This window comes from Myxocyprinus asiaticus, chromosome 17, assembly GCF_019703515.2.
Source record: "Myxocyprinus asiaticus isolate MX2 ecotype Aquarium Trade chromosome 17, UBuf_Myxa_2, whole genome shotgun sequence".
In the NCBI taxonomy this organism is placed as follows: domain Eukaryota; kingdom Metazoa; phylum Chordata; class Actinopteri; order Cypriniformes; family Catostomidae; genus Myxocyprinus; species Myxocyprinus asiaticus.
This window is the reverse complement of record NC_059360.1, coordinates 997,226-1,012,768: the sequence shown is the minus strand read 5'-3', so window position 1 is coordinate 1,012,768 and position 15,543 is coordinate 997,226. Positions and strand designations below refer to the sequence as shown.

Here is a 15,543-nt window from a genome sequence, read left to right as displayed (position 1 = left end):
CAGCTCTGTAAACAATGGAGTCTGAGCACGCTCTGCTGGACAAACTATGCTATGACACCAATTCTAAAGCATTGTTTTCTGCATCATATGTTCTGAAAAAAAGTTTTCATATCGGCGCATATCGGGAAAAATAGACGGCGATACGGATATATATCGGTCGAGCACTAATAAGGAGTAAAATAAACATGGGAATTTTGAATGGGACACTAGTTATAACAGCAGCAATAACAACAGTATTATTATTAAGTCTAACTAGTAACAATATGACTGAAAAGTTTGTGAATAATTCTCTGTAACTGTATTTAGGGATGGGAAAAAATAATATCTCATTTTGAGCCGCAGCCCCTCAAAATGTCTGTGCACAACCCTGGTGAAACGTGACACATCTGAAGTAGGCATGTGACGGTATTCTGTAATACGGTATATAGCGGTAATCATCATGCATGTTATTGTTATAGTGGGCACTTAAAACTAACGTAAATAATTCTAGATCAGTGTTTCTCAACTGGTGGGTCGCAGGTCTATTCGGAATGGGTCGCGGACAGCAGGAAAAGAACAATGATGTGAGTGATGTGACCAATTTCAATTCTAGTGAGACTTTTCTAGTTTAAAGCGTTACGGAGGAAGTCAAGTCGAACCTCTCAAACAGTAGGCAGCCCTGACATGCCAAACAGCACTGAGGAGGAAAAGAGCAACTCTGTGCTATGCGCCATAAAATAAAATAATATAATTACACATCATCACATTTACAAAACTGTTTCACGATTTTACATAAGTAAAAGTAACTTATATTTTGACAAAATGTTATAGTCTCATATGCAATAATCTAAAGGTAGAATCTATTAAACCTCATTTTATATCAACAGTGGCAGTTTTAGTTAAAGTTTCAAGATGTGTTTCAGCTAGTACTTATTTTTTCATAAATACTATAAATTGTTATTATTACTACTATTATTTAAGACTAGCTACACTAACCTAACCATGGTACATTTACATTTATTCATTTGGCAGACGCTTTTATCCAAAGCAACTTACAAAAGAGGAAAACATAAGCTAATCATCTTAAGGAGACAGTGGTACGAAAAGTGCCATATTACAAAGTTACACTAGCATCAAAATAGTATTCAAAACAGATTAATGTGCAACAAGAATTTTTTTTTTTTTTTAATGACTGGTTAAGTGCTCATGGAAAAGATGTGTTTTTAGTCGTTTTTTGAAGACAGAGAGTGAGTCAGCTTCATGGATGGAGTTGGGAAGGTCATTCCACCAACGTGGTACGATGAAGCTGAAAGTCTGGGAAACTGTTTTGGTGCCTCTTTGTGTTGGTACAACAAGGCGACGTTCCTTAGCCGACCGCAGGCTTCTAGTGGGCGCGCAGCTCTGCATAAATGATGTTAGGTATGCTGGAGCAGACCCAGTGACTGTTCTGTATGCCAGCATCAGAGCCTTGAATTTGATACGTGCATCAACCGGCAGCCAGTGGAGAGAGACAAGGAGTGGTGTAACATGTGCTCTCTTTGGTTCATTAAAGACCAGACGTGCTGCTGCATTCTGGATCATTTGCAGGGGTCTAATTGCACATGCAGGGAGGCCTGCAATCAGAGTGTTACAGTAGTCCAGTCTAGTTATGACAAGTGACTGGACAAGCAGTTGTGTGGCATGTTCAGAGAGGAAGGGTCTTATCTTCCTGATGTTGTAGAGTGTAAATCTACATGATCTTGCGGTCTTTGAGATGTGGTCTGTGAAATTTAGTCTGTTGTCGATGGTTACCCCTGGATTTCTGACCGATTTGGAAGGCGTTACTGTAGTTGCACCCAGCTGCACAGTGATGTTGTGTTCAACAGCAGGGTTGGCTGGAAAGACAAGGAGTTCGGTCTTCATCCAGGCCGAGATGTCTGCCAGGCAGGCAGAAATTCGAGCAGTCACTGTGGTGTCGTTGGGCTGGAAATACAAGTAGAGTTGCGTGTCATCAGCATAGCAGTGGTAAGAGAAACCATGTGCCTGAATGATGAGTCCCAGTGATGTTGTGTATATAGAGAAAAGAAGTGGCCCAAGCACTGATCCCTGAGGTACCCCAGTAAGCAGCTGATGTGGCTTGGATACCTCACCTCTCCAGGCTACCTTGAAGGACCTACCTGAGAGATAGGAGTTAAACCAGTCAAGCACAGTTCCTGTGATGCCCAGCGAGGAGAGGGTAGAGAGTAAGATCTGATGGTTGACTGTGTCAAAGGCTGCAGAAAGATCCAGCAGAATCAGGACGGATGATCTGGATTTAGCTTTCGCCTGTCTCAGTGACTCAGTGACAGACAGCAGGGCAGTCTCGGTGGAGTGTCCACTTTTGAAGCCTGACTGATTGTCATCCAGCAGCTTGTTCTGTGAGAGATAGGCAGACATTCGATTGAAAACTGCCCTTTCAATTGTTTTTGCCATGAATGGGATGAGAGAGACTGGTCTGTAGTGTTCTATTTGTGTGGGATTAAGTGCGGGTTTCTTCAGCAGCGGGGTTACTTGAGCCTGCTTAAATGTAGTGGGAAAAGTGCCTGTAAGTAGAGATGTGTTAATTATGTGTGTGAGTGCAGGTAGGATGGACGGAGAGATGGCCTGGAGAAGGTGAGAAGGAATGGGGTCAAGAGAACAGGTGGTGGGGTGGTTGGAGAGGAGGAGTTTAGAGACCTCAGTGTCAGTCAGAGGAGAGAACATAGAGACAGAAGAGTTGCATACAGGAGACGGGTGTTTGACAGGGTGTGGTGCTGAGAATGTATTGCTGATGGTTGTAACCTTAGTTAAAAATGTGGTGAAGACATCTGCTGTCAGTGATGTGTCAGGTGGTGGAGGGGGAGGGCAGAGAAGTGTGTTGAATGTTCTAAACAAGCTGCGAGTGTCTGTGGTGCTGTTGATCTTGTTCTGGTAATAGGAGGATTTTGCAGATTTAACGTTATCTGAAAAAGTTGCAAGCAGAGACTGATATTTACCTAGATCTGCTGGATCTTTAGATTTCCACCATCTCCTCTCAGCTGCCCTGAGGTCAGTCCGATGTTCACGAAGGACGTCAGACAGCCAGGGGCTGGGTGGTGTAGCACGTGCTGGCCTAGAGGAGATAGGACAGATGTTGTCTAGACAGGTTGTTAAAGTAGCGCTTAGTGTGTCTGTGGCAGTGTTTACATTAAGCGCGGTAAATACATTTAGTGTGGGAAGAGAGGTAGAGACAGCAGTGGAAAGGCATAAGGGTGAAAGAGAACAGAGGTTACTGCGAAAGGAAACCAAAGGTGGAGACTGTTTTAATGTAGATGGGAGAGTCATGTTGAATTGAACAAAGTAGTGATCAGAGACATGTAGAGGAGTAACAAGAATACTTGAGTTGGTACACTTATGTGTAAAAATGAAGTCCAGCTGGTTGCCCGATCTGCTGTGGTGTGTAGTCTTTCCAAGTCAAATGAGGCCAGGAGAGTATTCAGTTCAGTGGCCTGGGGCTTGTCTTGGTGTATGTTGAAATCACCAAAACCACAAGTGGCCTACCAGCCTCCGGCAAGGAGGACAGCAGGACATCCAACTCCTCAAAGTTTGTCAGCTGACCTGGAGGCCGATAGATGACTGCAACATGTATTTTGTGGGTTGCATTGTAGTAATAGCATGGAATTCAAAAGTAGTGAAGAGTGTGGTGAAAAAGTCCAGTTATTATGAAAGAGCAAACCTGTTCCCCCACCCCTACTGGTGTGTCGAGGGGTGTGAGAGAAGGAGTAGTTGTTGGAGAGAGCAGCAGGTGTTGCTGTATCCTCTGGACGTATCCATGTTTCTGTCAGTGCCAGGATGCTGAGGGTGGACTGCGTGGCATAGGCTGGAATGAAGTCAGCTTTGTTCACAGCTGACTGGTAGTTCCAGAGTCCCACTGAGAAAGAGAGCGGAGCAGGTGCTGAAGTGCAAAGTGGCCGTAGGTTGTGTGGGTTGCGTTTGGTCTTGCATCGATATCGTGTAAACGGTCTGTAACAGATAACAGGGATGTGCTTGAAGGCATATGTTATTTGTGAAGTAGACATGTTAGTATATAGAAGGAAAATAAGAAAAGAGATACAATAAAAGATACTTAAGTGCTATGTTGAGTGGCGCCTTGTCGGTGTCCTTGCTCAGTGGACTCGCACAGGTAGACTCGCTGGTCTTTACCCAAGTAGGTCTTCACACGAGGAGGGCTTTACATGAGGAGTGTCAAATATATACACGATGATAGCGAGCCATTCAATGAAAAAAAGCAGGACACGCCTTAATGCTACTTAGCACAACAAAGCTAGTCACGTGGTCAACCGAAACTAAGGGTCACGCGAGGTGACAAGTGCGGGAACAAACGTGACTTCCGTACACTGCAAATAAATTATGCTGCATTTTAGCAATAAATAATACTCTAAAACCAGTGAAGCACTGTTTAGAGACACTAAAAACACACACACTGGACAACCAACGTTAAATCTAGCAGTGAACCCTGGGACAAGTCAAAACAATATAGCACACACACCAACACTCGTTTAAGCGATGCGAGTTCAAGACAGTAAACAAACAGCACAAGTCTAGCAGTGAATACCACTCTACAACAAAGTAAAACAATGAAATAAACACACTTACACGCAACTGCAGACTCCTGTAGATAACCTTTTAGCCAAATTGTTTATATTTTTCTGACCACACAGTAGTTTTTTTCCATCAACGAATCAAGGTTCACAGCTCTGCGTTTATGCGGTTAAATGACACATGAATTTCAATCGTTTGACAGTCCTAATTATAGTATTTCTAAATATAATTTAGTAAGGGTAGATGACATGGCAAATTAATGTCTTAGGCCACAGGCACACTCATCTATTTCAGGTTCCTAACGTTGTTGTTTTCCAAAGTATGCAGGTATGGAAAGCTTTTTCTAAATGCACTTTCGGTGGAGGAAAACACAGTTCTAGTGTGGATGAGAGGCGTAAACATACTGAAATTAATGCTGTGTATTAGTGTGAACGTGGCCTTAATCGATGAACCAATGGACACTTTTCATTTACAGGTTTGGAATGTGGAAATAAACTAAAGCGAATGTAAACTTCTGTAGCGGGGAATGGGTGACCACAGTAAATATATCTTTTTGTGTTCCCATTTGCTCTATCAATAAAAGAAAAAATCAACTATTAATATTTCCACGACTTTCCACAAGAGGAAAAAAATAGAGAAATATGGATGACGGCAGTCAGAAGAGATAAAGATGGCAAATTTACTGTCACTGTTTTTTAAAAACTAGTGCTTGGTAATAAAACACAAAGTATAATTAAAACTGAATATACAGTATAAAAATGTTTGCTAGATTTACACTGCTTAATAAGGTGGAAACGTGTCATCACACTAGTTATTTCGGCCTCATACAAATATTTGATGGTGAAAAAGTATATTTTATATATTTTTTTTAATCATTAAATTTTTTTTTAATTGATCTTATACACTTTTTACATGTTTAGAATAATTTTATATTGTTTGTAATGTAAATCTTGTTTTGAATTCTCTTCGCATTAATCAGCAAGCTTTTTTAAACTGGATGTGTTGTTTTTGCGAGTGTAAGTTACCACCCAGATAATCAGTCCCAAACTCAACTAGTTGACTGGTCTTAACACAACACACTACTGCATGAACACCAAACAGTGAACTTCAGCTTCTGATCGTTAGTTGGATTTGAAGTTTATTTCATGTGGAGGATGGGTACGATCATGGATCCACAGAATGATCTGTTTAAGAGGTTTGTTTGTACTAACTCAGGATTATCAGTCGAGGATCTGTTAGTAATCTGCAGTACAGGAAGTGTTCAGATGTGTGTGCTGACATGTTGATAGTGTCGCAGTTACAATAGCAAAGGTGGTGACTTGGACAAGATCCAGGCCTGTTTTCTCACTGGACGATATCTAGACAGGCTTCTCTTATTTTTAGTGTCCTTTTCTCATGTTTTTTTTTCTCATTGGATGTCTGACAACCAGCATACACACCTTCTCATAAGCTCTCGTCCTCTTGAGTTCAGTAGAAGGTGATAATTAATATTCTGTGGTGGAATAAGTTTCAAAGATGAAGTCTGGAAAATAAACACAACTCACACTCAGTTACACACAATGAGCACTATCCGAGCAGTGTGTGCGAGCTGCTCTTGTTTATTTGAATGGAGGAGCGTTCACTCAGTCTGCAGGACACAGAGACGCTGGTCACTTCAGCACAGAGGCGCCGGGTCGCCCCTCCAGACGGCACTCAGGTTTCACTCCAAACTGTTGTTGATTACAGGCGGAGCTGCAGACGGGCTCGTCACAAATTGGAAACACATTAGCAGGCCGGGTTAAGAGCGGGATTAGACGCGCTCGCGGTACAGCTGAACTGAAGGCCATTGAAAGGGATTTGTTTTGAGCCCCTTAGAGAGGACAGCTAATTATTCACTGGGGCTGCTGGGAGTTCACAATAACAGGTTTCAGGAGCTCGTATCCCCCTGACACTAGCGGTTAGACCCCCGCTTGTTCTCATCAGACACTCTTACCTATTATTCACTGGCTATTCATCAGTAGGGCACAAGGTGATGTCTTTCTGGAAATTAACACCAGCTATCGTTCTTGTTTCTTCTCATTCGTCCTGACTAATAAATGTTCTTGTTTTTCATATTCAGCTCTGGAAAAAATAAGAGACCACTGCAAAATGATCAGTTTCTCTGGATTTACTATTTATAGTGAGTAAAATGAAAATGTTTGTGTTATTATATAAAGTACTGACAACATTTCTCCCAAATTCCAAATAAAAATATTGTCATTTAGAGCATTTATTTGCAGAAAATGACAACTGGTGAAAAAAGTTCTGATAGAGAGCACTAGTTGATTTTATTAGTCTACTAACAATGTCCATCAGTGTGTTCATGCATCACAGGAGATTTATGTCATTTTTATTATCATTTCCAGCACATCTCAAATTCTGTATTGTGTTTAATAGAATTTAGTGCTGGAAATGACAGTTTATTTGTATTTTTTATTTTAATCCCATTTTCTCCCAATTTGGAATGCCCAATTCCCACTACTTAGTAGGTCCTCATGGTGGTGCGGTTACTCACCTCAGTCCGGGTGGTGGAGGACAAGTCTCAGTTGCCTCCGCTTCTGAGACCGTCAATCCGTGCATCTTATCACGTGACTCGTTGTGCATGACACCGCGGAGACTCACAGCATGTGGAGGCTCATGCTACTCTCCACGATCCATGCACAACTTACAACACGCCCCATTGAGAGCGAGAACCACTAATCACGACCACGAGGTGGTTACCCCATGTGACTCTACCCTCCCTAGCAACCGGGCCAATTTGGTTGCTTAGGAGACCTGGCTGGAGTCATTCAGCACACCCTGGATTCGAACTCGTGACTCCAGGGGTGATAGTCAGCATCTTACTCGCTGAGATACCCAGGCCCCCCAGGAAATGATATTTTTAATTATTTTAAAATAAAATGACCGACTCCTGACTGTCTTGTTAGGGCTAATTTCATAGATAACATTTTATGTATCCTAAATACACACAATTAAATTATATTTTCATACTTTTTGCATAATTTGTCAAAATTACAGCTTGATTGGAAATGGTGGCAAATAAAAAGTGAGATTTTTTTTTTTTTTTTTTTTTTTTGGTTTGTTGTTTTGTCCATATTTCATCTCCAGCGTGCTCTTCACTGACACTTTTGTCCACTTGGTTAACAAGTACACTAACTTCTGAAAAAACTTTATTAGGGGCAAAAGTGTTTGGTGAGGTGGAAATGATGCTACAACTGTGGGACAGCTGTAATTATTGAATAATTAATAGAAATCATTTTCACACAATAAATATTGAAATGTTTTTATTATTATTATTATTATTTCACACTTTGTTGAGATTATCATAGTTTTAAACATGTAATAGTTTGTATTTTTATCATGTATTTTCAGAGTTTAATATTGAAACTGGGTCAGGGACAAGATAAAACAATAAAATCTATACATAAAACACATTTAAAAAGTACTGAAAAAATAATTGAAGTCCTGGTAAAAAGTTTCCATTTCAGTTTTAATAAGACCTTCTTATATAACAAAAAAAAGAAAACAAAATGTGAAATAGGTTTGTTTTCTTGTAAAAATCAACCACTGGGACATGAGAGTTAAAGACATATGTATTAATGTATTTTCAGCATTCAGAAGTTTTTCTCCAGTCTAACACATGGAACAAACACTGGGACTAATATTTTATTACTATTAGACATATTACCAAGTGACAGATTTGCACCAAAATACTGCAGTGTTAAATTCAATGCACAACTATCACAACTATGCACAATTATACAATAAGTTGCATTTAATTATTTGCATTTAGCATTGTTTTTCCCTGCTGTCTGTGACTCATGTTTGGGTCATGACCCACTAGTGTTGAACCACTGGTTTAATCCATCATATCTGTAAAATGAAGTGGTGTAATATAAAAGCTGCTCTTCTAATGGATTCACAGGAAGTGTTGATGAAACCTTTTGTCCATTTACATGATGGAGAGCAGATCGCTCCACTCCTGCTGAACTGAAGGTCACCTGACACTTTATCTGAGGAGAGAGGGCAAGGGTCAGACTCTTATGAGACCGCCGTCCTGTGAGGAAGCTCCTCAGAGGTGGAGAGTTTTCTCTGTAGTCAGATCTGATCACACATGCTCCTCACTGGAGCTTTATCCTGGAGTCAGTGTGACATCAGGTCCATGCAGCGTTTCTTCATCTAAGTGCAGACAGATCGCAGAACAGCATGCACGCAGATGACTTGACCTGTAGCCTGTGCAGCTGGGTGCATGTCAAAGAGAGTCACAGCTCACTGTAATACTCCATGAACAAAGAGGACATCTGGAAAAATCTCTCAGCATTGATGTTGTTTTCCTCCATCCATTTGTTTCTATACATCCTTTGCTGGATGCAGTTCTGTATGTGTTTGATACTCTCCTCAAATATAGTACATGTTACACTTTTGGATGCATTAAAGGCACAAATGCTGTATTTTAGTCCTGACACATCCTGCTTTTGTCAAGTTTAATCATTCAACACTCTTACCAACGTTATTGTGAGAGAAAAAAAAAAATCTTTAATTTAATTTAAATGAAATAGTTTATCACGAACTACAAACCAAAACTTGGTCCCTTGCAACAAGCCAACTCTTTATGTAGCCTAAATGTGCAATTCTGTTACCCCATTCTGGTACAACCATAACTGTTTTTGAAGTATTAAAGGCACAAATCCTGTGTTTCAGTGTTGACTGCTTTCATCAAGCTCAATTTTTATCATCAATAGTCAAAAACATATTTTCTGATGATTTGTTTAGCATGCTTTTCCTTCGGGATGGCATATTTTGTTCTGGACATCTTCGATATAACATTGGATTATTCACACAAGCAAGCTCACAGACAAGTAAACAATGGCTCATTTTTAGAGAACTTCCAATGATAAAAGCAGCTATAATGTTTTTAGCTATTTGGGGCTTACAGCAGCAGTTATCGGTGCATAAATGTGACATTTGTATTTGATGACTTACAGAAATCATATTTCACTTCGATTCTTTTGAAAATCTTTCAAACTGTGTTATTAGGGAGAAACAATTAACTGTACAGTCACATTCCTGAGAGTGAGAGCTTGACTTGTCCATTTATGAGCTAAATGAAGGAATTCTATTTTTATATAAATATTTCTACTACATAATCTCTGGGGGTGCTAATGTTCAACGCCATTGTTTTGAGGTGTTATTTTATTATTTTATGTAATATAAATGCAGAATTGATGGTGATCTCTGAAAAGATCACATTCTAAGTTTTCAAATGATACCCGACTTATGGATAAGCAGACTTTAACGTTTTAAGCGTAAACTTTTTTACACGATATAGTGCCCCCTTTTGATCTTTAAGGGGCTAATTTTGAATTTAATTGAATGTTTATTGCTACAAAATAACAATCACACACATCAGGATTTTAAAATGTATTTACACATGTCCCAAATTTTAGTAAAGAGGTTTAAAGGTGCAGTATGTAATATTCAGAAACCCTTGTTATTAGTGACACCTGTGGCCGTTCAGTGAACTGCAGCAGCTACCTGTTCCTCGTGCTCGCACACACACTCCATAGAGACGCGAACGAGCATCGACCAAAACAATGACGTAATGTACAAAGAGACTGAACGTGATTCACCGGTATCATGTTGACAGATGAGGTAGCATAATTAAAATGACACAGTTATGATTGTTTTACTACAAACTTTGAGACTGTATATTATATTTGACTCTCCAGTGCTGGAACAGGGCTAAAACAAAGTGTGGATATACGTCTGACTATGTGAGACTGTAGTTTGAAGTAATCACTTTTCTTTGCATGATACATTGACTGCATTTATACGATAGCCTATGTCGGCGTTAGCTAGCTAGCCAGCTTTATCAATAGCTGTTAGCTTAATTTGGTGGATGATGACAGTAGTTGTTTATAAAATAGACTGTACATTATAAATATGTTGACACAATTCAGTATTGATGTGATCACAACTGTCATTTTGATATATCGATGTGCTATTGTTTTATAATAATAGATTGTATATATTTTCTGTATAACCAAGTTACGTTACACTAATGAATGGAGCTTTTTGCATTATCTTGAACATTGTCTAGCATTCATTTCATGTGTTATTGTAGTTTACCTTGCTCAATAATTACAGATTAACATTGTTTATGACAGTTACTGTGCAGGCAAGATCAAGTTAGCTAAAATGACACAGATCAATCCTTATGGCACTATATTTCACATGCTTTGCAGTTATGTAAGTTTACCTGCCCAAAAAGAAGAACACCAATTCAGGGTCAGTTTTGATCCCCAAAACTGAACGAAGGTCCCTCCAGGAATCAAATGTCCTGCCGATGTTCACTCTAGTTTTCGCTCGACCACGATCACATTCCCGCTTATCCAGACGGGATTCAGTAGATAAATGTTTTTTTGGCTTACTCTGAGTTTGTGTAGGAGTCAGTGTTGTGCTGGGAGCCGGACGTTTGCTGGATTCCATCTCTAAGATAACGTTACCTAGTGTTGCAGTTTGTTGTCGCTGTTGAATAGGGTTAGGGTTAGGTGAAGCACGACTCTCGGGAGCGCACATAAACGTCACATCCTTTGGATTTTCCCGGCAAAAGCGACCCGCTCCCTTCGCATGAATATCAGTCTACAGGCTTTAATAGGCAACCTAGGGAGTCCGGGAAGGGCTCATTTTTTAAGTTGCGTTACAAGCTGTTGACACATTGGCAAAAAAAAAACATGAAAATTGTTACAAATTGCAGCTTTAAAAAAATTGCAAACCTCACACTCAGGAAAAGGGACTAAATTGTACCTTTTTAGGGCCATTACTGGGGTGGGACACTCAAGGGGACCATTTTAGTACCTCTAGTTTGTTATAACTTGTTTATAAAGAATGTTTATAACTCATTTTGTGTACATACTGTAATTGTAGCCTAAGGACCTATTGTGTAAATTCGTTCTTAGTGAATTCCCCCCATAATATTTAGTTTGAACAAAAGTTGACCATTTGTTAAAAAAAAGAGTAGGGCCTATATTGTACCCTATTGGTTGAAAGTGCCATATGTGGACAAATCTACCTGCATTTAACTTTTTTATTGCCATCTGCCCGTCTCCCTGCATCCTCTTCACATTGTCATTGAGGAGGAAATGAAGTGGCTAAATCTGGAAGTGTCATCTCTCCACAGTCATTATCACAGACAGGTCAGGCCTTTATTGGGTCGCACCTCACCGATAGCCCAACCATCATTATCCATAAGCACAGGATAATGAGCGCAGAGCAGATTTATGCAGTTATGGCCACACAGCGAATAGAAACGGCACTCTTTACCCTCACGCATTAATGAGCTTATCAATATGTGTCGCAGGTTCGAGGGGCTGTTAGCCACCACTGATCGGACTAAATGAGACACGAGCTGTAATGGCCCACAGCTCCTCTCGTCCAAAGGGTCACGGATGTGTTGAGGTTTTCAGATATAACACTTTAATACCGCTTTAATCTCCACACTCACATCAATAGCCCTGTTACTGGAAGTATTTCACTTCTTCAGACCAGACGACCAGATTGAATCCTCATCAACGGCAGCAGAACAGTGCCGTTAAAAACGTCAAGTAGCGTTAGACCTGAATTGCTTCCTCTTTAATCAGTGTTGGTGTTGACGTCACAACACCTCTTCAGTAATTACGCTGCGTTTGAATCAGATCAGAATCAGAATGAGCTTTATTGCCAAGTATGCTTACACACACAAGGAATTTGTCTTGGTGACAGGAGCTTCCAGTGCAAAGAGAATGCAACCATATATACATACATACAAACATATACATTGAAACATATATACATATAGTGACATAAAAATAAAAAATAAGATATAACAGATAAAAAAGAGAAATATACAATAGAGCGATAATGTTGTTCAAATATTTTATATACAGATATACAGTTCTGTGCAGGTGATGTAATGCATTGAAGAAGAGATAGGATATGTTAAAGAATATAAATGAAATATGGATATAAGTAGAAATGGATGGATTGAATATTGCACATGGTTGTATTGACAAAAGGAAAGTATTTGGGGGCAGTTTTAACTGTTCATGGGCTGGATGGCCTGAGGGAAAAACATGTTCCTGTGCCTGATGGTGCTCAGAGCTCTGTAGCGCCGGCCAGAGGGCAACAGTTCGAAAAGGTAGTGGGCTGGGTGAATGGGGTCAAGAGTGATTTTTCCAGCCACTCTGGATGTGTGCAGTTCTAGCAGGGTGGATAGGGGAGCACCAATAATCCTCTCAGCAATCCGAACTGTCCTTTGTAGTCTTCTGATGTCTGATTTCATAGCTGAACCAAACCAGACAGTTATTGAAGTGCAGAGGACAGACTCAATGACTGCTGAGTAAAACTGTATCAGCAGCGCCTGTGGCAGGTTGAACTTCCTCAACTGATGAAGGGAGTACAACCTCTGCTGGGCCTTTTTCAAAATGTAGCTTTTTTGTACTTTAATGACTCAATATTACATACAGAATTAAATGTTTTCATCATTGTAAAAGCTACGAACAGCCCCAACGATGTGATAAAGGCCAGCACGTATGTTCACCTTGTGATATTTATGGAGTAGGACACGTTGTTTATTTATTGTGGACTGTGTTGCGTCCATTCAAGGCCATGTCTCTCGCACCCTTTAAACATCCTGTTTGTGTGAAGTTTTCTTTTATTATTGTGGCCATGCTCCTGAATGCACGCCCGCGGGCAGGTCCGGTAAAGTATGCTAGACGCGGGTTCCATGCTGATATCACCTCGCTCACAGCCTTGAGCTCCCCGCCCCCTGCAACCCGGTTCAAGCCCTATAAATAAACACCAATTAATCACCAGGCGAGAAGCAGCCCTGACCTGAGCTGTGACAGTGCCATCCTGCCTTCCTGCGTCTCGCTCTTTTCTCCACGTATTCTCAGCAGTGACGCATAGAGTGCTGCAGACCTGAAAATACTGGAAACCGACAGATAAATCGAGGAGTCAAACAAATTGTACTTCAAGGAACTACATAAACATTTTTCTCAACCATTTTTGTAATTATTGAGGTTTATGTGGTAGTGTTTTATAAGCACATACTGTATGCCGTTAAATGAAAATGACTTTAACTCTTAAAGGAATAGTTTACCCATGAATGAAAATTCAGTGAATATCATTTATTCATGCTTCCTTTCTTCATTGGATCACAAAATGAGATGGTAGAATGTTTATGCTGGACTTTTCAATGAACATGAATGGTGGTTTATCCCATCAAGATTTGAAAGGACCAAAAAAAAAAAAAAACAAACACCATAAGTGTACCATTGAAGTACTTCAGACAGAGTTCCCAGGAGTCTTGGAAAACATGGAAATATAAGGGGATTTTAAAATTGTGTTTTCCAGGCCTTCCAGAAAACTCATGTAATTGAATGATGTCTCAAAATTCATGGGAATTTCTACAGTAAATATATACAGTATATTATCTAATCAGGCAATCGTGTGGCAGCAGTGCAATGCGTAAAATCATGCAGATACGGGTCAGGAGCTTCAGTTAATGTTCACATCAACCATCAGAATGGGGAAAAAATATGATCTCAGTGATTTGGACAGTGGCATGATTGTTGGTGCCAGACGGGCTGGTTTGAGTCTCTAGAATTTACTCCGAATGGTGCCAAAAACAAAAAACATCCAGTGAGGGGCAGTTCTGTGGATGGAAACACCTTGTTGATGAGAGAGGTCAACAGAGAATGACCAGACTGGTTTGAACTGACAAAGTCTACAGTAACTCAGATAACCGCTCTGTACAATTGTGGTGAGAAGAATATCATCTCTGAATGCACAACATGTAGAACCTTGAGGCGGATGGGAAACAACAGCAGAAGACCACGTTGGGCACTTTATTAGGACCATAGTTTTCCTAATAAAGTGCTCAGTGTGTGTGTGTGTGTGTGTGTGTGTGTGTGTGTGTGTATATATATATGTATATATATATATATATATATATACACACACAGTTTAAGTCAGAAGTTTACATACACTAAGGTTGAAGTCATTAAAACTAATTTTTTAACCACTCCACAGATTTCATATTAGCAAACTATAGTTTTGGCAAGTTGTTTAGGACATCTACTTTGTGCATGACACGAGTAATTTTTCCAACAGTTGTTTACAGACAGATTGTTTCACTTTTAATTGACTATATCACAATTTCAGTGGGTCAGAAGTTTACATACACTAAGTTAACTGTGCCTTTAAGCAGCTTGGAAAATTCCAGAAAATGATGTCAAGCCTTTAGGCAATTATCCAATTAGCTTCTGATAGGAGGTGTACTGAATTGGAGGTGTACCTGTGGATGTATTTTAAGGTCTACCTTCAAACTCAGTGTCTCTTTGCTAGACATCATGGGAAAATCAAAAGAAATCAGCCAAGACCTCAGAAAATAAATTGTGGACCTCCATGAGTCTGGTTCATGCTTGGGAGCAATTTCCAAACGCCTGAAGGTACCACGTTCATCTGTACAAACAATAGTACGCAAGTATAAACACCATGGGACCACACAGCATCATACTGCTCAGGAAGGAGACGCATTCTGTCTCCTAGAGATGAACGTAGTTTGGTGCAAAAAGTGCAAATCAATCCCAGAACAACAGTAAAGGACCTTGTGAAGATGCTGGAGGAAACAGGTAGACAAGTATCTATATCCACAGCAAAACGAATCCTATATCGACATATCCTGAAAGGCTGCTCAGCAAGGAAGAAGCCACTGCTCCAAAACCATCATAAAAAAGCCAGACTACAGTTTGCAAGTGCACATGGGGACAAAGATCTTACTTTTTGGAGAAGTTTCCTGTGGTCTGATGAAACAAAAATGGAATTTTTTGGCCATAATGACCATCGTTATGTGGAGGAAAAAGGGTGAGGCTTGCAAGTCGAAGAACACCATCCCAACCGTGAAGCATGGGGGTGGCAGCATCATGT

At 40.1% G+C, this 15,543-nt stretch overlaps 2 protein-coding genes across 7 annotated transcripts in view; both read left to right on the top strand.

Annotated features, from left to right (window-relative positions):
- LOC127455400 (uncharacterized) overlaps nt 1–15,543 on the top strand; it is a 329,023-nt gene that overhangs the window by 238,319 nt on the left and 75,161 nt on the right. The gene's annotated exons all lie outside the window — the stretch shown is intronic.
- Nucleotides 1–15,543, top strand: part of cdin1 (CDAN1 interacting nuclease 1) — a 112,980-nt gene that overhangs the window by 88,302 nt on the left and 9,135 nt on the right. The gene's annotated exons all lie outside the window — the stretch shown is intronic.